Source organism: Anthonomus grandis, chromosome 9 (assembly GCF_022605725.1).
Source record: "Anthonomus grandis grandis chromosome 9, icAntGran1.3, whole genome shotgun sequence".
In the NCBI taxonomy this organism is placed as follows: Eukaryota; Metazoa; Arthropoda; class Insecta; order Coleoptera; family Curculionidae; genus Anthonomus; species Anthonomus grandis.
Window position 1 is genome coordinate 5,776,166 of NC_065554.1, and position 22,873 is coordinate 5,799,038.

Genomic DNA, 22,873 nt, shown 5'->3' on the forward strand with positions numbered 1-22,873 from the left:
ATTTTGCAACATATAACAAGCAGTACTATTTCAAAATCAAAAGTCGTAGTTATTGCCGGTAAAACTGCAAAAACCATTAAATGCAACTCTTACGTCACTTTTATGATCTATCTATATTATCAATGGAGGAGCAGTCATTAATAATAATTTTCTAGTAAAAGGTGAGCTCTTAGCTTGTACTAGAAGTATGTATAAATTTCATAGAGAAATTGCTGAAGAAGGGCTGTAGTATTGAACTTCTCTGGATGTCTAGATTCTTTGCCACTCAGGTAATGTTGATTACGAGAAAGCAGACTCTCTTGCTATTGCTACTATTTGGATTTAGGGCCGGTTGCCGAAACACTTTGAACTGTAGTTTATTGTTGAGCTGCAGTTCAAAGTAAAAAAGTTGTTGTATCAATAATATTTGACACTGATCTAAGTTTAAATTCGAAGTTCAAGTGAACGCCCACTTGCCGCCATTCAAGAAGCCGAACTTTCGTTCAAGTGATTTTCTAACCTCACATTCACAAGTTTTGTGCTTTGTTTATCTCCTTCTCATTATTACTGGGTTTATAAAAATGAATGAATTTAACGACTAAGTTATTACTGATGATTAAGCTTTTTTGTGTCTTGTGAATGCTGTAATGAATCCTAGAATGCCACGGACATTCAGAGAACGTCCTGATCATTTTACTTAATGCACAGATAATGAATTTTTACAAAGATTTCGCTTGACGAAAAAGACAGTTGCTTACATTAGTGAATGTTTCTCCCATAATCTCTTTCACAACCAGAAGATAAAATTAGTGTGTTTTTATTTATTTTACTACGTATTATGATATAGGTACTTATTATATTTTTAAGGAATCACGCTGTATCGGCTTCAGAAATGGTACTCCTAACTTTAAGGTTTTTTGCAACAGGGTGCATTTTACAAGCAGCTGGAGATTTTTCTGGTGTAGACAAATCTACAGCAAGCAGAGTTATTAATAAAGTGTCGCGGGCAATTGCACATATGCATGAAAACTTTATATCACTACCCGATGAAGAAATAAATAATGTTCGACAGGGTTTTTTCAACATTAGCAGATTCCCAAGATGTATTGGGGCTTTGGATTGTACCCACGTAAAAATCCAATCTCCTGGTGGAGAAGAACCAGAAAATTTTAGAAACCGAAAAGGTTATTTTTCTCTTAATATACAAGCAATATGCGACCCACAACTAAAAATTTGGGACATTGTGTGCAGATGGCCTGGGTCTGCTCATGACGCAAATATATTTAGGAACTTAACAGTACGAGCTCGATTTGAAAATGGTGATTTTGGCGAAAATTTATTAGTGGGTGATAGTGGATATGGTAACAAACCATACCTGATTAGACCACTTTCTAACCCATCCACTCCTGTAGAACATTTATTCAACGAAGCACAAATAAGAACGAGAAACCCAATAGAGAGATGCTTTGGTGTATTAAAACGTCGATTCCCAATATTAGCATTAGGAATTAAATTAAATGTGCAAAAAGTGGAAGCAATAGTTGTGTCATGTGTAGTGCTTCATAATATTGCATGCATGTTGAGAGATGACGTTCCCCTTGTAAATGAAGAAGTTAAAGTGGCTCTTGAATTAGGAAATATCCCTATACCTGTGGTACAACCAGGTGTTGATAATATAGCCCTAAATAATGTGGTTCGGCAAGCTTTGATAACTGAGTATTTTCAGCCTTTGTTAGATAATGTAGCACATGAGTAGAACTCAAAATTGCAATAAAAGCTTTTTTTACGGTTTTTATTACTTTGACACCCACCACCCACCACAAAAACATTTTTAATTTTGCATTTCCACACATAAAATTAACAAGAATTGGTTAAATTTTAAAAACATTTTTTTATTTTATATATAAAATACAACTTATTTTACAAATACATATTTTTTAATTTTAAAAACAGACATCATTTATTAGCAGATAGCAGCTGATCTTTTTTCAGTTGAAGGATCTCCAGCTCTAGTTCAGCTTTCTTAGCTTGAATAAGAATTCTTTCATCACTCTCCTTTGTTTCTAGTGCCATTTGATGTTTGTGGCGTTCCTTCATCATTTCTACTCTCAAAAGATGTTCTTTTTCAAGGTATTCTGTCTCCTTGGAGACTAATTCAGCTTTATTTGCAGCCCAGGAAATAATTTTATTTGACAGAACATTTTTATTTTCTTAAAATTAAAATAAATTTAAATAATTTGAAATATAATAATTATTACAAAATTTACCCTTATTAGCACAAGCCTTCTTCAAAATGGTTTTCAATAGCTTCGACTTTAAAGTGCGAAGCTTTTCTGGGGTTATTTTGTTCCAGTTGGTAGGTAAAGCAGCTAAAATAAGAATAGTCAGAATAGAAGAAAGTGTTATCTAAACATATTGTTTATTAATACTAATAATTGAAACATAAGTATAGGGATAGCGTTTACCTATACCTGACAATAAACTATCTTCCTCATTAGAATCTTTGCCATCTTCCTCCATTTGCTCTATGTCTTCATTAGGTAACTCTATTGAAAAAAAATCATTGATAGACGCTATTAATTAAAAACAACGATAAAGTCTTACCTGAATCAGAAATATTAAAATGAGATCCCTCAGGAGTTTCCATCTGCATGTTGCCATATTCTGAAACAAATACAACTTTTAATTGAATTATTATTAATTTTTCTAAAACTTACTACTATCTCCATCAAATTCTGAATCAGAGCCTGTCATCTGAGTACCTATAATTTCTTTAACTTGTTTGTTGATATCGTCAATTATCTAAGGTTTTACAGGCCCTCCTCCAGTTCCTTGTAGGTATGTTTTTTCATCAGCAAATTTTTGTTTGGACCTTTTTTTTAAATTTTCATACTTGCCACGAAGAACTTTTGCATCTCTGAAAGGCTTTCCACAAATGCTATTAAATTCATTTGATACACGCTCCCAAGCTTTCTGCTTTAAATCCTTGTTCATTTTGTCAGTCTTTCGACATTCAATTGTGCCCTTATATTTTAGTACAAGGCACACTAATATACCAACCTCCTTTTTACTGAAATTAACAGTTCTTTTCTTACAAGAATCCATTTATAAAATATTCCACCACCAAACAAGAATCTACAAATAATAAATACAAAACTAAACACTGTACCCAATAAAATAAAAGCAATACCTACTACAATAAAATTCAAAAGTATTTAACGGCTTGCAAAAATATCAATTTGTACTTACCTATAGGTATATAAAATCAAGTTTAATTAGTAGTACCAGCCACACCAAGTAGAAAATACACTTTTTATAAACTTTTGCTGCTTTTACTTTTTTTTACTTGCAAGCAACCCAGCCCGCCAAATCAAACAAAAACAAAACAAACCTCTCCTTTTAGGTAATGTTAAATGTCAAAAATAAAAAAAAACTAAATATTTGTAGTGCCAACCAAACTAACCTCAGTTCAGTTTACATTGAACAACAGAATATCGAATGAACGCAGTTCACATTTTGATCGGCGTTCCGTTGAACCTAAGATCAAAATTGATTTATACAACCGGCCCTTAGAGTCTAAGCAAATTAAAGTAATATTTAGTTTTTGAGTTAAAATAAACAAGAAAAAATAGCATAAAAAAGTAATAACATCTGTTCATCAAAAATTTGAATGATTTCATTTGCGATGATAGATCGAGAGAAACTAAGGGTTGTTCCCATTATTTAAATGTAAACAAAATAATAAAAAGAATGAACACTAATTAATAGAAATATTAATAACTTCGTAAAGTAAATTCATGAAAAATAAACTAATTCCAAAAACTTAAAAATGAATTTAATCACCTAATAAAATTTTTACTATAAAACTACGATTCATCAAAACAATATAAATTTAAAAATCACCAGGCCAATGAATCACTTCCACAAAAATTACGCCAAAGAAATCCTCAGATCCCTTTCATTGTTCAAAAAATAGCAATTAAATTGTTTCTTGTATATCCTTCCGGAAGTACATTTAATGACTCATACATAAACATATTCATCTATAATAGTTCTTATTGTGGAAAGGTTCCACAATCGTGAGACTTGTTGCTTTTTCACACCGCACTCATGCGAGTGTAACAAAAGTAACCTCTGCCCTATGGGGGTCAAATCGGGTCTGCGGGGAGGGTGCCGCCTTGTGAACGGAAGCCCCATTGTCTGCCTTAAGACAGGTGAACAATTAGTGTGTTTCGAATCGGTGTTTGCGTTTTTATGTCGGGCATAAGGAGTTGTTCTTTACCGCTTTGAAGGGAAAGGATTAGATAAGATAGTGTAAATTATCAACGGAAAAAAATCATTGGATCATGTAATGCTATGAAATTTTTTATAATAAGTGAGTGCATTTAGCTATACTATTCATGTAATTAAAAAAATATATATTAATTATATTTTTTCTTTGAGAGATTGTAAATTAAAGGGAGGAGAAATTAGTATGAACTGAATGAATACTTATGCTGAGAAATATTTGCCGTCATTATTCTAACAAATATCATTAGCATTAAGCATATCCCTATTTTTTTGTAAGTTGCAATACGATTCAATAAATATCTCTTTCTTTGGAGAAATAATTATTTTAATGTCCAGTTGATTATTTGCAAAGAGATATTGTGTACTGCCTCATGGAATTTAATGACGATAGAGTATTTTTTTTATTTCTTAGTAGTAACATCATGGGAACTAAAGACTTATCTTGTTAGGAACTAACAATAAACTTGTATTTCTGTAAAAATATCATTTCAAAGTTTCCGCTGTTCTTCTTTCCTTGTGTACCTTCTTTCAGGTTTGTAGGCATAGAGCTTTTAATAATATATGGGTATAATGATTCTTCCTATTCATCTGAAAGTGGTGCTTATAATTTATTGATTTTCTGTTAAGGCGCTACTCTACTAAAGTGATTAGGGTTCGTTGGCTCCTTTTTGAAAGGATTTACAAAAACTATAAACTCTCTTAAATCTCCATCCTCTAATATTACTATTACTAACTTTCTTATTTTGAATCTTGAAATTATTAGTAAAATAGCAGAAGCAATGTAAAATATTTCAAACCTTTTTAAATTTGTAATAAGTTTTTAACAGGCATCAAGTCTTGTGATGTTTTAATAAGTTCTTCTGATAATCTTGGAAAGAATTCAAAGGTGACAGTGAACAGGCGTCATGTAAAACTTTTGTTATGTGACGTTCTGTTACAGTCCCTTAGTTCCGTTACAATATATATTTTTATATCATTAATACTGTATACAAATAGCTTGGGATATATTACATTTTCTATTTATTAAGTAAGGTATTTTGTATGATAAATATTAATACGTATTATTTAAACTTAAAAAAATTTACACATTATTACAAAACACTAAAAATTTGCTAATCATTTCATATTATCCCTAACATTTTAAGTAATTTAAAACAAATTTTATACCAGGGCGTAAGATAGTTGAAAGCTGAATATCAATCCGCTGTAATAACCAAAAAAGTGATAAACTAAGTGGAAAGAGTTAAAAAATATTAAGGAAACAACCAATAACGGATACTTAAATTGGAGGATGTTATGATAATAGCGGCAGAAGATATCAAAGAGCAAATATCTTAATCAGAAAACAAGACTGACATGATATTCAATAGCAAATAATTATTTCCAGAAATAATTCTGCTACAAGGAATGGAATCATAGTTTAGAAAATGCTGAAAGTTTTAATCATTTTTAATGGACTTTATAAAGAAACTTTCTATTAATTTTGACTTATTATTATACTCAATACGAACTCTCAGAACTTAGGCTAATTCGGATGTCAGAACATAAAAAAAAGAAAAATAAAAAAATTACTAAAAAAAAATTCCTGGAAGTTCTCTGTTATCTGCTATAACTCTATTAAAGAAAGTGAATAAAATGGTTAAATGCGAAGAAGTTAGATCAATTAACATTGTGCTAACATACGAAAATCCTTTAGAAAATATATTTATTAATCAATTTCGAAAAAATATAGCGAAAAATCAACTTTCGTAGAGCTTTCGAAAGAATTACCAGTTTAATTTTTTTCTTAAAATCTGTATGAGTATAGATTTCGGCGAAATGTACTAAATTAGTTTATAGTACTTACAAAAAAAGGCCCAAAGGACAAAATACATAAATACATTTTCCTAAGTTAAAGTAAATGACCATAAGATCAATCAGTGCTTTCCTAAAATGAGGCTTAAAACTAAGAAACGAAAACCAGGGGTTACAAGAGGCCTTAGAATTTCTGCTAAAAGCCTCCGTTTTTTGACTAAATTGTGCAAATATACCACAAATGAAAATATTCTTGTATATCATCAGAAATCCGTAGTCTGTACAGAAAGACAATTGAAGCAGCAAAATCTAATTATTATAGGGATCGCTTAAATATGTCATCAAATAGGCAAAGAGAGTGTTGGTCGATTATTAATGATTTTAGACATTTTCATAGAAAAGTATCGGACATTTTAAACGACTATTATTGTGATATACCTAATATCTTGCTCAAGGGCATTCGTAGTAACATTGATCCCTTACACTATCTTCAACAAGTGTCGGTTGAGCATTCATTTTTCTTTCATCCTGTCGAACTTACCGATGTAAAAAATGAAATAAAACGCCTAAAAAACCATAAATCATCTAGAGCTGATGGGATATCTTCGAGGTTGTTACTCTTTTTGCCTGATTCAGCCTTAAATGCTTTAGTTTCTGCCATAAGCAATTCTTTACATAATGGCATTTTTCCTTCATGTTTAAAAGAGGCAGTGGTTATCTCTCTTCATAAGGGTGGAGATTTGGATCAGCCTTGTAATTTCTGTCCCATTTCTATTTTGTCTACCCTCTCTAAGATAGTTGAAAAACTTGCAAAAAGCAGAATTTTGTCCTTTTTACATCATAATGGCATTTTGTCTGCAAATCAGTTTGGATTTCAAGCCGGTAAAGGGACTCATGATGCTGTTTTTAGCTTTTTGGAGAGCGTCTATGTGTCCTTGAATTCTGGAGAGACATCGGCGGCAGTGTTTTGTGATCTATCCAAAGCATTGTCTGTGTGGATCATGGAATACTGTTATCTAAGCTCGATAAATATGGTTTTAGAGGCGTAGCGTTGCGATGGCTTGAGTCCTATCTATCAAATCGTACTCAGAAGGTTACAGTGTCTGGGCGTTTGTCTGCTCCTAGATCCCTAAAATACGGCGTTCCCCAGGGTTCAGTGTTGGGACCACTGTTATTTTTACTGTATGTGGATGACTTGAGTTCATTGAAACTGCAGGGCAAGATGGTTCAGTGTGCTGATGATACCACCATAAAAATTCTGATTATATTAAGACTTGTATCCTTAAAGACCTTCAGATTTTATCAGGGTGGTGTGCTTCCAACAGGCTCGTGTTTAATGTAAGAAAGACGTATATTATGGGGTTTTGACGAAAATTTCCTCTTGCAGAATAAAGAGTGCTTCAAGTTCCTAGGAATTACCATTGATGGTCGCCTTCGGTTTAAAGATCATATTTTACATTTAGCTGGGAAATTATCTTCTGGATGTTTTGCAGTAAGAATGGCAAAACAAGAGCTGGGAGGGGTGGTTGCACGTGCAGTGTACTTTTCACTTATTGAATCTCATATTCGGTATGGCTTGCCTTTTTGGTGTTTAACCAATAAGGGGCTACTTAACATTATCTTTGTTATTCAAAAAAAAAACAGTTAGATACCTTTGTTCTGCTAAGTTAAGAGATTCTTGCAAACCCCTCTTCATTTCTAAAAAAATCCTAACTCTTTTTTCACTCTTTATCTTAGAAACAGCTGCTCTTATTCACAAAATTCCCAATCTACCCTCTGACACTGGCCATTTGACTCGTCGTGTAAATGATGTTTCTACCTATTCCTACGTCTTCCCTTACCAAAAACTCATTAATTTACATGAGTAAAAAAATTTACAATCATGTTCCTCTGTGTGTTAGACATATGTCGGATGTTAAGAAATTTAAAAGAGAATTAAAGTCGCTTTTATTGGCTAAGGCATATTATAACCTGGATGACTTTTTTAATGATAGGTTTTAACCTTGGACATATTGGAAAGTTTTCTTTCTTTTTTTCCTTTTTTCTTCTCTAGTTTTGTCAACAAGTTTACCTTTATTTAGTAAATGATTGTTTTATTTAGTTATCTTTAATTCAAGTATGTTCAAAAACTTTTGTCTTCTTGTGTTTGATTTTGTTCATTGTTTTGTCAATTTTTGAAATTGTATTTGTGTTTTGTTTTTTTAGCTTGTACACAAGATTATTCTTACGTAATATAGCACATTTTCTTTCTTTCTTTCTTTCTAAGTGTGACATATATGATAAATGACCGCATGGGTGATATATTAGAGGAAATAATTTACATCAATAAAATATATAGATCTACCTATACAGTGCGAACGTAAAGGTTGGAATAAATTCATTTAAAATTCAGGGGTATGTTCAAAAAAAAAACGCTCGGACATGTCGATTTTTATTTTTAACTGCGGGTTTTCTTACTATAATTTTATGTATACAGGGTGGCCCAAAAATAAGTTACGGTCATCAACGTAATTTTTTTAAATGTAAACACCTATTTTTTTATTTTAGATTTAGGTTCTACATCAAATTCTAAGTACATTTCATGTACCATGTCCTATACCTAAACTCGACCGTTGACGATTGAACACAATAAAAGGCTATTTTTGGAAGAGTTATTTATATCAAGCAAGAATACATAAAAATATTTTAATTAATTTATTAAGTATTGAAAATGGCTGCCACGAACCTCTTGGCAATATCCCAGTCGATGCTGAAATTCTTGTAAAACGTTATCGATAACAGAAGGTTCTATCAATCTTATTTCTTCCGTTATTCTAATTTTTAAGTCTTCAATGTTGTTTGGCCGATTAACATAAACTTTGGACTTAAGATACCCCCACAAAAAAAAATCTAAAGGAGTCAGATCCGGCGATCTGGCCGGCCATTCAATTGCACCCCTCCGACCAATCCAACGTCCAGGGAAAACGGTATCCAGGTACTGGCGCACGGGACGAGTGTAATGGGCTGGAGCTCCATCTTGCTGATACCATAAGGAATTATCTAATATATCCGGGTCTTCTGGATCGGGGTATAAAGTGGCAAGGCATGGAACCAAGTCATTTTCTAAAAACTCTAAATACCTCTCACCATTCAAGTATCCTTCAAAGAAAGAAAAAGGGCCCTATAACCCTGTTTTCAATCACCCCCGCCCAAACATTTACTTTTTGAGGGACTTGGCTGTGGCACTCCATCATCCAGTGCGGATTTTCAGTAGCCCAATATCGGCAGTTTTGCCGGTTTACACTACCATGAAGACAAAACGTTGCCTCATCAGAAGATACAATTTTTTTTGAAAATTGTGGATTAGCATGGCACAAGACCATAAGTCTTTCACAAAATTCTAAACGCCTATCTGGGTCATCTTCACTTAGTTCATGAACCAATTGAACTTTGTATGGGTGCCATTTATTTATACCTAAATACTTAACGACGGATGTCTGGGATATCTGATTTTCTAACGCAATATTGCGAGTCGTTTTATGGCAATCTTCTTCAACTGCCAGCAAAACATTTAGTTGTTTCTCTTCTGATATACTTGACCGACCTTTCGTATAATTATCCCTGACATGACCCAAATTCCGATATTTCTGTTGTATTTTACTGACAGTACTTTGAGATATACGTGGCCTATCAGGATACTTGGCGTGATAAATTTCACAGACTTCCATCTGAGTGCGCATCCTGTTTCCATAACCAATCATCATCAAAATCTCTATTCGCTCTCGCTCACTAAGACGTACCATTTTTTGAAATTTTAATTTTATCTTTTGATAAACTTAACACAAGCAAAACTTTGCTTAGGCATCTAAATCAAACTAAATTCACTCAAAATTATTTGATGTCAACAAATTGTGACAAGTTAACAATCAAAAACACCAACCACAAATGTAAATAACCAAACAATAACTGATAGGTTGCTTGATATAAATAACTCTTCCAAAAATAGCCTTTTATTGTGTTCAATCGTCAACGGTCGAGTTTAGGTATAGGACATAGTACATGAAATGTACTTAGAATTTGATGTAGAACCTAAATCTAAAATAAAAAATAGGTGTTTATATTTAAAAAAATTACGTTTATGACCGTAACTTATTTTTGGGCCACCCTGTATACATAAAATTATAGTAAGAAAACCCGCAGTTAAAAATAAAAATCGACATGTCCGAGCGTTTTTTTTTGAACATACCCCTGAATTTTAAATGAATTTATTCCAACCTTTACGTTCGCACTGTATATAAATATAGTAATTCTAATTAATATTAAATGAATAGTAATATAATCAGATTTAAAATCATAGTGAATAGAACTGCTCATTACCAAAACAATAATTCTTCTTCATTTGTTTATTGTGCCAGTACAAGCTACAAATAAAATAAGGCTTTACCATGTAATTAACATGTTCACCGGAATAAATGATAATAGCAAAGATCTGTTATAGTCAGCGAAATTAGTAAGTGTAAGTAATTATTTTTCTCACACAATGATTGCATTTATACAAGATTAAAAATAACTTGTGTATACCCATGAATGAGTCTGTGAAAATTTGCAGATTTTACGAGACATAAGTATTCATATTATTAATAATAAATTTCACAAATTAATTTTTATTAATGAATAATTTTTACAAAAGATTACCGTTTTTTACATATTAGTAAGTCTTGTCGTATGTATATTAAGTTATTTCTGATGTTCTTTAAGTTTTAATTTATCTCTTTTAGATCGTTGTTTTAGTTTTAGCCAGCGGTCAGTATTTTTGGCGTTTTTCTTATACCCTCGCCTATGTTTTCATCAGGAGAGACAACAAAATTAATTATTACGGCCTTTTGCTTCTTATGGTCTAGACATATTAAATCTAGCTTATCGTATAATTATATTTCTTCAGTTAGTTTATATCGATGCATTCTAGTAGACCTTTGAAATCCTATTTGGTGTTTTGGTGTATATGGTGGTATGGTATTATTTCTAAGGTCTAGTTGCTGAAGAATTGCAAGGTAGAGGGGTTTACCTAGACTGGAATATTATCATTATTAATCTGTATTCATACGGTTTACATGGTCATTTTGAGCGAGAGTCGACTCGAATTTTTAGCGTGAAATTTTTACTATAGATAATTAATATTATAAAATAAATACACGATTACCATATTAGTTGATACTCCAACACACCGCTGGATGTATGATGATCCTTACATTCGTTAGATTTCAATCATGTTAAGTTGTTAAGAGCTTCTACCATCACATGGATAATTTTTTCCTATATGACCCACATTCTTTATTTTTTTATATGATTTCGTGACACACTGGTTATTGCATTGCTTGCGCAGAAGCCAACGTATATGGTCACAAACTCTATCATTCCTACCACAAAATAATCTCTCTTGGCATGATTAAGGCAAGCAGAAGCGATGTGATCGATGCGCTCATCTCGAATTTTGCATATGCATATGAACTGTATCTATGTTTACCTTTTATCATTAATTTATACGACTTCCTCAGACAATTATTTATTATATTTATTGATGTTTTTTCTTTCTGTCTTTTTTGTGTTATGGTCATTCGGTTGCGCAATGACAATCAAATATGCAACCATTGCTCGCGATAGTTTTGTCAGTTTGGATTCTTGTGTATAAATAAAGTTATGATGAGTTTCATTTTTTTCAGAAGGGAAAAGTAGGTATTTGTATTATTTTTCTTTTTTTAATTAGATTTTTATCAATAGCAATCTCCTGATAGATTCGGTTAAATTATGCGTTTGTAAATATTCAGTAGGTGTTAACACTAAGCATCCTCCAATTAAATGTACGATGGTTTCCGGGTTCCTTTCGCATATACGACAATGATCATTGTCAATTTGAATGTTGTGAATATATCTAATATTATTCCCAGTAGCCATAAGGTTATCTTGTAAAGTTACAACAAAGCCCTCCATTTCTCGAAATAAATAACTCTATGTAAGTAAGTCTGTAGATACACTAAGACACGCTTCATTCAGAGGATTTGGAGGCAGTCGATGAAGAGATTTTTGGCTTTATGGCATATGACTTATGCAGCTAAGATGTTTCTGCTTTTTCTTTGAAGTATTTTCGAAGTTTAAGTAGTGATGATTTGATATATGTAAATGCTTTACGTATATGCCTAGGTATGTATAATCTTTCAGTGCAAGCTCTTAGATAGTATAAATTAAATAGGATAAGGTGGACCCGCTGACTTTATCGGGGATATATGATATTAAATGCGTTGAATGCCCCGCAGTGTACATTAAACAATCTGACAGGAAAGTAGCAACGCGTATTAAAGAACATAAATCCCAGTTTGATAAACATATTAACACCGATATTGTAGTGAGCAAGTCAGCTTTTGCCAACCACTTATTAGAAAATAGACACACTTTCCCGCTCGAAGAAAATATCAGAATTCTACTAAATATGTGATAAATGTAGAAAGCTCGATCTCTTAGAGACGATGGAGATGAATAAAGCCCTAAAAAGTCCCGATTTTGTATGTGTGAACGACAACTATAGAACTCCGCACCATCAGAATATAAAAAATTGCAACTAACTTGACTTCACTCTAGTAAATTAGTGTGTTTTATTGTAGATGTCACAATATGTATTAATTATAAAATTTTTAATCTTTGTACCTATTTGGAATGTTTTGTTTGTATACAATTAGAGTTCGTTTACGTGTATGAATGTGTATCGTCCTATTTTTGGTAAGGGAAAACCTTATTTTTTATTGTGATTTTATTTTAAATTAGTAATTGTTTAAGGTCTGATGATGCCCTAACTGGGTGAAACATATGTAACCGTTATTTAAATTATATAGATGCTGTAGATTTTGAGAGTTTTTTGTTCCTGCTTTTGATCTTAGATGGTAAACAAGATTTTTAGTAAGTAGCACGCTAATAAGACCACTTTAGGACTTTAAATGTGTTTGCTATAGTAGATACAATCCAACTGTTTATTGCCCCAATTTTATCTCTCTAAGTATTTTTCCTATTTTTCTGTCAATGCAGCAAAAACATGAAACTTTACTTTCAAATTTAACAAAGCAAAATTTATTTTGACATTCATTTAAAACCTTTTTAGTATAGGTTTTGCAGCATCCTCGTATAACCTTTTCTGACTAGTACTTCGGGCACTTTGCATATCTTGTAGTAGAGGTGTGCTGCTACAAAGCTCTGTCGCTCTAAGTAAGCTCTCTTTATTAGTATCGGACAACCTAATACTACATGGTGTGTTCTTTTAATATGTTCTGTTATAATGTTATAATTAAGAACAGATGCAAGCGGGTAATCTTTAGGAGTAATTTTGTCAAAATCTGATGATATTAGCCTACGCATCACGAGTATCAAACAAATCTGAAAGCAATTATTGCAATATAGAAAAAGAGCTTTTAGCTTTAGTTTGAGCAACAAGGCATTTTAGACCATATTTGTATTGTAGGAAATTTAAAATTTTGACAGACCATAGGCCTTTGGTTTATCTCTTTAGCATGACCAATCCTTCGAGTAGACTAAGTTTAGGTTAGCATTAGAAGATATGATTTCATTGTAGAGCATGTAAGAGCAGTTGAAAATGCCACAGCTGATGCATTGTCGCTTATAAGAATAGACTCGAATGAGTTAAAAGTAATGAGCAAATGTGAGAGTATAAATGTTTTAATTCGAACTCAATCGAAAGCTTTAGAAAAAAATAATATAACTCAACAATCAAATAACGATACCAGAATTGATCACTCTGTAGTTGTTGAACTGTTGAAAACGCCTGATGAGGAAATTGAGTTAATTGAGTAAATGCAAATAAGTTATAAAGAATTGTTATAATTTTAAAAAAGGGTATCCTCCTCTTAATCATAATACGAAATATAAGTTTGTAGATTTTGATGAAGAATTGCAATTAATATATATTTATATAGACCAGGATACCCAATCAATGTCAAACTTAGGTGAGTCATTGAGGGAACTGGAGAAAGTTTATTTAAATAATATTCCGAAATAAATTTGGTGTCAGTGCGCGTTTCTTAGCAACATGTTTTATGTATAAGAGCGGCAATTCGTGTGTGTAAATGCGATCATAATTATCAAAATAAATTAAGCTGCTCTTGATTTCTTGTTACCGAACTGACTGACGTCACTGACTATATTATAAACGACTTCGAATATAGGAGGTGTCATCGCAAATTCATAATTCTACTACATCGTTTGCATGCTATGGATATTCAATTTTGAGTATCGGATCAGCTGGAAAGCTCGAAGACTTGATCCCAAATTTGTTGATGTCCCTTATTCTCTTAGCATTTTTATATAGGTTGTTTGCTGTACACCTACAGTATTGGTTGATGATATTAGTGTTGTTGACGTAGTGTAGGGGTTAACCCAAATATTTTTCAATATATTCTACAGGGTGATTTTTATAAAAAGGTCATGCTTTTGGGGGATGATAGGGGACGTTCAAATATAACTTTTGATGTAAGACACTATGGGTCGGAAATGCCTCAGAAGCAAAATACAGGGGGTTAACGTTTTTAAAAAAATTAAGAAATTAATTTTTAGTTTTTTGACCGTTTTAGATATCGGTGTCAAATTTTCTCAATAAAGCTACCTAATAAAGATGCTTTAAATGTAAAAAGTAAATGTTTTAGTTTCAACCAGTGGCGTAGATCAGATAGGCATTAGAGTAATTTTTTAATAAAAAAAAATAGTACGCCATTGATAATCAAAAATTTTAAGAATCTTTGGTTTATTTAACAGAAAAAAAGGTATCCTGCATCTTTTTCCCAAAAGGCACCATTTTATCAGAATTTAAAAATAAATAACTTTTATATAAAAAAATTTATTGGATAACGTTAAAAAATACTAAATAATAAATAATAATAATTAATTTAAAAGTTGCTCAAAGTGGCCGCCATTTTGTTGGATACAGAGCCTGCAGCGTAATGTTAAATTGTCGTGAATTTTCTGAATAACTTCACCCTTATCTTTAATTTCGCCTGCAGCTACTGGCAATGCGAGCCACATGATTCTTTAACTGGTGTCAAGTAAATAAGTAGATGAAACTGATCCCACAAATAAGATTACAAGGATTTCAATTAGGGGATCTCGCTGGCTATGAAACCATGCAGGCCACCACAACCAAAAGCTTGGCAAATGTCTGGGTGTTTAGCCCCTTGTTGAAGATGGGTCAACAGATGCAGAACCTTTTGTTTTTTAATTGGATAAAGTTGGTGTCCAGCAATTTTTGGGGTACTTGTATTTGGTCTCGCACGAACTCATCAGATTCGTCGAGTGTATATATCCGCGTGTACATATCCGAGTGTACATATCCGCTAACTCAGTGCCACCCAAATTGCAAAGAGGGACATGATAACAAAATAACTAATAGCTTTGACGGTTGCTAGGATATTTTTGACATACGAATCAAAACTTTGTTATAAAGTCATCTTCCTGATTAATTTAAATAAGGTAGTTGTTCTGCCGTTGCTTTATTTTGAATGTTATGGAGCGATTTGCATGGAATGAATTGGCAGATATTCATTTAACACTTGGTGAATCCAGAGGAAATACTGTTTTGGCTCGCGCGATTTATGCTGAACGTTTTCCCAATCGAATAGTCCCAGAGAGAAGATTTTTTTCTTAAGGTCGACAGGAGTCTATGTGAGAGAGGACAATTACAAGTAAGTACCTACTTAAAAAAAATTAAAAAATAAAAAATTAACATGTACTTTTTGTTTTAGGTAAACCCAGGTATAAGAGTTCGTGCAAGACCTATTCGTGATAATGTTGAGGAGGAAATACTTCACAATATTGAAGAGGATCCAAATACAAGTACCCGAAAAATTGCTGATCACCTGAGGATAAGCCAAACGTTGGTTTGGAAAGTTTTGCATGATAACCACCTTTATCCTTTTAAAAAACGAAAGGTTCAGCATCTGTTGCCCCAAGACTATGCTAATAGGTTCGCGTTTGCCACTTGGTATCTTCAACAAGGGGCTGAACACCCAGACATTCGCCAAGCTATTTTGTTTAGTGACGAATCAACGTTTTGCCGAGAGGGACATTTCAACCTAAGAAACAATCATGTCTGGGCTGATGAAAACCCTCATGCTAAATTTATCCGTGGCTACCAACAAAAATTCTCTGTGAATGTTTGGGCAGGCATTGTAGGAAAGAGATTGGTCCATACATTTTGCCAAGACGTCTCATTGCAGGGAATTATTTGATTTTTCTTCGAGATGTACTGCCTGAACTTTTAGAAGATGTGCCATTGGATGTTCAGCAAATAATGTGGCTTCAACATGATGGTTGTCCGGCACACTATGGTCGCGTTGTCAGGAAATATTTGATAATTGAGGAAATAAAGATATCCTAGACGTTGGGTTGGAAGGGGAGGCCCAGTGGCGCGCTCCCCCGATTTAAATCCCTGTGATTTTTATTTCTGGGGTCATTTGGACCAACTTATTTATTCTACACCTGTGCCAGATGAACATGATCTATTGGCTCGCATTGCAGTAGCTGCAGGCGAAATTAAAGATAGGGGTGAATTTATTCAGAAAATTCACGACAATTTAACATTACGCTGCAGGCTCTGTTTCCAACCAAATTGTCGGCTACCTTGAGCAACTTTTAAATTAATTATTAATTATTATTATTTATTATTTAGTATTTTTTAACGTTATCCAATAAATTTTTCTTCCTTAGTTTTTATTAAAGTTATTTATTTTTAAATTCTGATAAAATGGTGCCTTTTGGGAAAAAAATGCAGGATACCTTTTTTTCTGTTAAATAAACCAAAGATTCTTAAAATTTTTGATTATCAGTGGCGTACTATTTTTTTTATTAAAAAATTACTCCAATGCCTATCTGGTCTACGCCACTGGTTGAAACTAAAACATTTACTTTTTACATTTAAAGCTTCTTTATTAGGTAGCTTTATTGAGAAAATTTGACATCGATATCTTAAACAAAAAAAAAATAAAAATTAATTTCTTAATTTTTTTAAAAACTTTAACCCCCTGTATTTTGCTTCTGAGGCATTTCCGACCCATAGTGTCTTATATCAAAAGTTATATTTGAACGTCCCCTATCATCCCCCAAAAGCATGACCTTTTTATAAAAATCACCCTGTATATGCAATAGCTTGTGGTTTTATGTAAGATTGGATGTTAATATTTACCATTCTTTTGGTTAATCAATCATCGACGAGCAATAACTCTTTTTGGTTTGTTTTTGGTTGTACCTCTTCCTGAAATTCCAGCTATTGAACCTCCTGGACTCCTATTGTTTTAAAGTCTTTGCATATCTAGAACGTTTGAAATAGCTTCTCCTTCTTTGGAATCTTAACCTATCATTAATATTCTTCGAATATTATGAGATCTGCGTGGCACTGCGAAATGTCGACGACTGAAGGCACCTTGTGTGTTTGCTATTGCTTGAGAGTAGTACGGTCTGGCTTTGAATGTTTATGTTTGAAATCACTGAAACATATACTGAGCAACATCATTAAAATATTTAAATGAAAAATCTTTTTTTTAATATATTTTATGTCTATTTTTACAACAAAAGACATACAAATAGTGATGCCTAAAAGTCCAGCCATGCATTAATGATTACCTGCACATATTGTAATTTAACAGAAATAACTCCGACAGACAAACAACAAAAGCTTCAGCGGGAACCTAATTGAACCTCGGACTCAATTTTATGCAACACATGATTTAATTTCCACACTAATGGAAAAATGCATATTCAATAAATTGGCTATTTTAAAAAATAAAGAGTTTATTCGTCGAAAACAAATTTAAAATAAACATTAATATTCATATTTTATAATTAGTTTTTAATCAGTGTGACATAATTAAGAAGAAAAACAAGACTATTTGGACAAAATTATAGTAAAATAAATAAATATCTTGCAATTTCTGCGACACTGTTGAACGTATTATCTTGTTATTATAATTAACATTCAATCATTTTATAATAAACAGTTTTCATCCTTGGTCATAATTTATTAAAGCTCCCATCAATTCTGCGCCTTTTCTAAATTTTAATCCGTCCTTAAATATAAATCCAAATTTGCATAGACCAGCACGTCCATCCGCAAGAGAGCGAACTCTACACGAAACAAAATTTTAATTAAGCAGTATCATGTTAAAGTTAAAACTAGCCAAAACTAGTTTCTGGAAAGTTTACAGTAACTTATTAACGTAACATTTTACAACGAGACTGAAACTTCACCTCAGTAAAACTATAAATATAATTTTGCTGTATAGAATGTATCTTTAAAGTTGAATATTAATACCGCAGTTATAACATATTTTAGATGGTTTTTAATATTGATTATCAATTTAACTTAATTATACAGTGCATTCACGATGAAAGGAACAAATTCATTTAAAATTCGTTTTTTTTTCTTTTAAATTTTTTGGACAAATAATAATATTAATGATAATGATAAAATGTGTTTATTTAGCAAATATTACAATACAATACAAGCTACTTTTAAACTCCTAACTTTCATGTAAAAAAATAAATTAATTGATTAAATAAATAATATTTGCAACTATTTTATTGATTTTGACTATTATAAAAAAGGATTTCAAATGACCCCATAGAAAAAAGTCTAATGGCTTTATATCAGGAGATCTAGCAGGCCATTCTATAGGCCCCCTTCGCCCTATCTATTTATCTGGAAACTCGTCGTCTGAAATATATTTCCAGCAAGACGGCGCTCCTCCTCACTATGTTCTTCCTGTTCGGCAATGGCTAGAGGACAAATACAATACAAAATATTGCAATTGGTGACACCATTTAAAAAGATTTATGCAAACCACCGAAATATTTAAAAAAAATTGTTACGGTTGATATATGATAATGAGTGCAAAAGAAATACACCTCTGTGAAATGTACCTCCAGTGAAAAAGATTAAAACAAATCAAACTTAATAGTACCTATAAATATTGATGGAAGAGACAATAACATGATTAAAAACAATATTGAATAAAGAAAAAATGGTCTATATCAGTGCATATAAATATAAAAATCTTTTTGTTATTCGTAATCCATCGACACCTTAGTTTTTACATATTAAATTTAAACAATCAAGGGCTAATAAAGGAGTAAAAGTATATAGAGGTATAAGTACTTACATTCAAAATCTTCAATATACTCTTCTAGGCAACAAGTTGCTGACAGTTTTTTAAAATGTCCTTTCAAGGTACGATTTACCTTGTTTTGATTTTTAACACCAACGCATACCTGTATGCCATACAAACAATAAATACAACTATGGTAATAAAAATTGTTAATTTTTTATTAATAATTAAGTCAAAATTGCGGAAACAGCGAAAATGAAAAAGGTATTATGGACTCTTTTTTGGATAATATTTTTAAAAGAACAAAGAAATCCTATTTTCGAAGGGGTCACTTATTAATTAAGAGGCCACCTTATACCTGGAATCCTTTACGAGGGGTTGAAAGCACCCCTTAAATCTTAAACAGAAAGAGGGATCGTGTTATACCTTATGTTGAAAGCGTTTTCACTTTAAATTTAAATGGTGACTTCTGAGTGACTGATGGATTTCTTCTGGATATGAAAGCCAAATAAAATTCTGGAAAAAATGCTTTAAGTAAACCTTTATGCCTGAAACCCTTTCTTACAATTTTTTTTATTGGATCATTAAAACATGATTAAAAATTTATTAGTATTGTTAATATTATTGTTATTACACCTTATCAGCATATCATAAATAAAAACAAAATACCAAATAAAATGCAAACACAAGTATCTAAAGAATTTATTTAGCTTGCTAAATATCATTGATACTTTTTTCATAAAGCAGCATTTATTTAAATAGTTTTAAATTATTACCCAGTCTTTTACGTGTTGAAACACTGTTAGCAATGGTTTATTCTACTGCAGAGAGGGTTGAGATGATAGAGTTTTTCTTTTGGCATAACAATTGTGCCAATAGAACGGTACAAGAATTTAATGACCTTCATCCAGAAAAACGAGTCAACAGAAAATACGTTCTAGAAATAGTTGCTAAATTTAGGGAATCTGGCAGTGTCTTAAATAAAAAGCGTGAGGTTCAAAATGCTGTTGTTGTCAATGAAGCAATGCAAATAACTGTCCTAGGTCAACTCCATGCCGAGCCAGGAATAAGTGTCAGAAAATTGGCGACGAGTACAGGAGTAAGCAAAAGTAGTGTTCATAGGATACTTAAGTATAATAAATTCCATGCTTACAAAATTCATCTGGTGCAAGAACTGAATGAGGACGATTTTGACAGACGAGTGCAATTTTGTGAATCGCTTAGTGATATGATAACGGTTAATCCGCGTCTTATTTACAACATTTGCTTTTCAGATGAATGTACTTTTTTTCTTAATGGCAACGTAAATCGTCATAACTGCCGCTACTGGTCAAATGCAAATCCGGGCCAGTTTCGTGAAGTTCATACCCAGTTCCCTGAGAAGTTAAATGTTTGGGCGGGAATCTTGGGCGGCTCCATTGTTGGTCCGTTTTTATTGCCCGGAAATTTAAATGGAGAAATATACCAAGATCTCTTGGAAAATGCCGTATATCCAAGAATAGTAGAAATAATGGAAGGCGAAAATCATTCTGATGATGATCAAGTCGTTTTCCAACAAGACGGAGCGCCTCCACATTATGCTGCTGGTGTGAGGCAATATCTTGATGAGATATTTCCTGATCGTTGGATTGGAAGGAGAGGACCTTTTATGGAATGGCCAGCTATGTCACCCGATTTAACCCCATTAGATTTTTTTTATGGGGGCATTTAAAAACAAAAGTTTACGCTACCCAACCAGACACCCTACAAGACTTACGCCAGAGAATTATAAATGAGTATCAGATGAGAACACCTGAAGTTCTACAAAACGTCAGGCATCCTTTTGAGCAAAACCTGTATTCCTGCCTGGAAGTAGGCGGGGCACAATTTGAACATTTAATAAATTGACGTAATTTAAATAAACTTGTTTTATTTAAAAGACACAAAAGGAGAAGGGTAGGTATTTCTTATCTCTCCACTTTTACTGGCAGTAAAGATTGTATTTCTTGCTATTTTTATATCCACAAGATATCCATCAGTCACTCAGAAGTCAGTATTTAAATTCAGAGTAAAAAAGCCTTCAAAATAAGGAATGATACGACCCGTTTTTCTATTTAAGATTTAAGGTGCTTCAACCCCTCGTAAAGGGTTCCAGGTATTAGGGTGGCCTCTTAATTAATAAGTGACCCCTTTGAAATTAGGACTTCCTTATTCTTTTAAAAATATTATCCAAAACAGAGTTCAAAATACCTTTTTCACTTTCGCTGTTTCTACAATTTTGACAAGCTGTCATATACGGATAAAAAATTTTAGCCACTTCAAATTTGGCAGTTATATTCAGAATTAAAAGACCTTTAAAATAAGGTATCACACGACCCCTCTTTCTATTTAAGATTTTAGGGGTGATCCTACCCCCTCGAAGAGGGTAACTGGTATGAGGGTGCCTTGGTAAGGAAAAGTTGTCCCCCCATCGAAAATAAAATCGAAAAGTTTTTAACTTTTGTCTATAAGCGCATGTAATTTTTTCAGGAAAAATATTTAAGAATCAGTTATCTCACAATCATCTTTGATCGTATTTAAGATTCTATTCTATTTACTGTTGAAAAAATAGACATATTATTACTAGGTATTTAAGTTATTAGCATAACCAACAGTAGCTAAAAATCTTAAATATAGGGGAGACCGAAGACAATTGAAACAATTTCCAAATATTTATTTTTTTCTCTTAGAGAAAAAAAATTATATTTACAGCTAAAAAAAATTAGCTGTAAATATGACGTATTTAAAAAAAAAGGACATTTATTAATTCCTTGTATATTTTAAATCAGGTTATTTTACTTATTATATAATGCCTGTAAGATATTAAAGGAAACATATAGCCTTGTATATGTATATTGTTTCAATTGTCCCGGAGACGGGGACAGTTTAAACACATACCAGGGATAGTTGAAACGCTATTAAGAATAAACAAAATATTTATTTTAATACTAAAATAACATCCAATTTAGAAATACGAAGAAAAAAACATTGATACATATAATTTTTACACTTAAATAAAACCATTTTTTTTATTCAAAAGTTTTAAACAACATAATAAGTATCCTAATGCTGAAATAAAGATAAATTAGCAAAGTAGAATATTTATTCTGACATGCAGTTATGACATATATACAAATCTTCTTGACGAGTGCATTCTACATGTGACCATTGGTGGCAATCAATGCATTGCACCCATTTTTCCCCTGAACGGCTATTTCTATACGATTCCAAACATACTAGACAAAAACAGTCTTCATTGTCACTGCTGCTATCGTTCTGACTATTCTGTTGACGAGTTTTTTTGGACACTGGTGTTTTTGATGTATTTTTTGGATCACCAATTTTTTTTTTCACTTTCGCTTTTTTTTTTGCTTCATATTCTTGTTGAATAGCATCTTTTTCTGGTGTATCCGTACAAATAGTGGATTTTCTACTTTTGCGTTTCCCTGTAGTTTTCCAAGGAAGAGCTTTTGGTAACGGCCTTATTAGCTCAGGTGAAAATACTTCCAAAGAAAGGTTAGAGGCTGACTGGACACTTGTAGATGCAACTGGAGGCGGGGTGCTTGGTGGCTCTAACGAAACAGTTCCGCTCGATGACGCTCTTGGAGAGTTAGAATTTACAAATTTTGGAAAAAAATCAGTGCTGCTTAAATCTTTATTCT

General features: G+C 32.4%; 1 long non-coding RNA gene across 1 annotated transcript; it reads right to left on the reverse strand.

Annotated features, from left to right (window-relative positions):
- Nucleotides 1–2,329: 2,329 nt before the first annotated feature.
- LOC126740664 (uncharacterized) lies at nt 2,330–2,644 on the reverse strand. The gene is made up of 3 exons (XR_007661973.1): nt 2,584–2,644; nt 2,451–2,525; nt 2,330–2,348 (listed from the first exon to the last, which is right to left on the reverse strand). It is a non-coding gene; the product is annotated as an uncharacterized LOC126740664 (long non-coding RNA).
- Nucleotides 2,645–22,873: the final 20,229 nt, after the last annotated feature.